General features: G+C 47.3%; 1 protein-coding gene across 3 annotated transcripts in view; it reads left to right on the forward strand.

The window, feature by feature from the left end:
* Positions 1 to 2,711, forward strand: part of STK32B (serine/threonine kinase 32B) — a 342,448-nt gene that overhangs the window by 264,689 nt on the left and 75,048 nt on the right. The window lies entirely within an intron of this gene.

Here is a 2,711-nt window from a genome sequence, read left to right on the forward strand (position 1 = left end):
CACAGTGGGCTGCATCAGAGCAACCCCTTATTTTTAATCCAGGGTCCTCGCTTCCCTCCCAGCCGCACTCCCAAACTTCTCCAGTGCTACCCAGAGAAACACAAAAGGCCAAACTTCTGTACTGAAATTACACTATGAAATAGAAGGGTGTTGCTTGGGAGACATACAGGAACTGTACTAATGCTCTGTCTAATTTTGTGAATCGATGTTATACAGAGAAAAGCCTCATGTTTAAGATGAGGATGACTTTACAGGAATCCTGTCCCAGCCCCTCTCCCTCTCTCTGTGTATATACAGGGGCTTAAACTCTCTGTTTTAGCTTCCTCATCCATCAAATGGGAATAATTGTCCTTCCAGAGGGGTAGTTGGAAAGATTAACTAAGATAAAGGATGTAAAGTAACAGCAGTTTCTGGCAATGGAAACCTGGGAAATCATCAGTTCCTTCCACAGTGTATTCGGAGCTTACTATGTGCCAGGCACTGCTCTCTACTTGAAACAGAGTGGACGAAGCTCAGGCAGGTTCTTACTCTCTTGGAGATTACATTCCAATAGGGAGGGACAAGGAGTGAAAAGAAAACAGATGACATGTAGTCATTCACATTGTGTTATTGTTGGGCAGATGTATCCTGGGTGACGGGACAGAGAGCTGGGGGGCAGGGTAAGCTAGTGGGGATGATGATGGTGATGGTGACAACAATGGTGATGACAATGGTGCTGGGGACGATGACGACAGTGGTGATGATGATGGTGACACAACGACCTTTGTACCGTGAGCAGGCTGCCTGACTTCTCTGAGTCTGCAGAATAAGCTACGAATTACATGATTAGAGGTAAAAGCAGGACTAGCTACATAATTAGAGGGGTCCAGTACAAAATGAACACGCAGGCCCCCTGTTCAAATCTTACTAAGCTTCCCTCTCAGCTGTGTCTTCCTTTCCCTCGGGTGGAAGGAACAGAGGGAGATGTGACAGAGGGCCCCTCAGTCCCTCTCCGTGGTCTTCTTCCTGAGGCTGCCCCAAGATGTTAATTCTCAACAACTTGCAGCAAAAAGACCCCAGCTTTCCATCCTGGTCTCAGTTCTGCTACTTTTCGTGGCATTTCCCTTCTCCAAACCAAGAGTTATTTATAATTAAGCAATTAAAAATTTTTAACGTATTAGCTGAGACTTCACAACAAGCCTAGGCTAATTCTTTTGTATACATCATTTCATTGAATCCTCACAACAACCCTTGGAGGTGGACGTGATGATTATCCCACTTTACAGATAAGGAAACTGAGTCTCAGCAAGGTTACAAGACCCACGGCTAGTTTGTTTCAGATACACTTAAGGTCCCTTCCAGCGTTGACAGGCTGGGACTCGGTGACTCTTACACATTTTGGCAGCGTGCTCCCTTGGATGAAATATCAGAGAGATTGGGCCCTAAAAATAGCAACTCTTAAAATATTAATTCACTGTAATGCTTCACATAGACTCTACTTTCTAACCAGGCCTCCCTCATTCCTAGTAAAATCAGAGATTGGGAAATCCCAATCTGGGCCCTGCCATCAGCCTTGGGTGGGTGGGTGTCAGGGGCTGTTCTCTTCTTTCCTTTGCCAGCTGATCAGTACCTGCCATGTCTGGTTGCTTTAGAACCCACTAAAATAGAGCCTGCTCTGCTCACTTCTGCACACAGATCCGCGCTGTGAGTCAAAAGGTGATTCTCCCCTCTCCACATCCCCCCATCACGCCAATCAAACTGAGCGGGCCTGCCCCTAAGGGGGCCCACGGGACTCAGCAGCTATAACACAATCCTCCTAACTTATTCCCAAAGGAATCAGAGCCCATTACCGGGGCCCCATGTTTTAGTGAAAGACGCCTACACGCCAGGGATTGGAGACTAAGAATTCTGGGCAATTCCTCTCCTGAATTCAGCCTCCCGTCGTGAACCAACTCAGATATCTGTCTCGCCCCTTAAGCAGAGCAGGGCTCTCAAACCCCAAGAGGCATCAGAATTCCACTGGAGCTTGTCCAAATGCAGGTTCCCAGGCCTGGCTCACAGAATCTGAGGCTGTGGTTGGTCTAGGGTGGGGCCTGAGTTGCTGTATTACTCAGAAGAACCCTGGTTTCTGGAGCTGGAAGACTGTGGACCAACCCTGAGAAACAGATGAAGAGGAACCACGGGTGCAGGCAGTCCTGAATGCTGGGCCTTCACCCACTCAAGTATCCAAACAACTGTTTACTGAGTGTATTCTTTATGGCAGATAGTGTTCCAGGTCCTGGTGATACAGCAATGGGGGGAATCATCCCTGCTGTCATGGGGTGTATAGCCTAGTCTGGAGAGGGAAACCACGAAAACAAGTCCGTAAGTAAAGTGTCAGGTGGTGAGGAAGCCGAGGTGGAGGTAAACAGTGGTCTGGAGGGAGGGGGTAGGAGGAAGGTAGTAGAAGTGGGAAAACAAACTCTTGGTGATAGAAAGAACACTGGCCATGGAGAAAGATCTAGCCAGACCTGAGCGCAGCTTTGTAAGGACGTATTTGTAATTTAGAGTAAGTAATTGAACCTCTCTGAGACTCATTTGCCTCGTCTGTAAAAAGGGAGGGAGAAACAAAATTATTTCCTAGCTCCTTTTTTAGCTATACAATACCTTTCTCACTGACTCAGTAAGATCCAGGCGGTTAAGAAGGTTACAATAGTCAGGAAAGCAAAATTCAAACCCCAGCCCTGAAGGAA

Source organism: Balaenoptera physalus (assembly GCF_965194825.1).
Source record: "Balaenoptera physalus genome assembly, chromosome: 5".
Classification (NCBI taxonomy): Eukaryota; Metazoa; Chordata; class Mammalia; order Artiodactyla; family Balaenopteridae; genus Balaenoptera; species Balaenoptera physalus.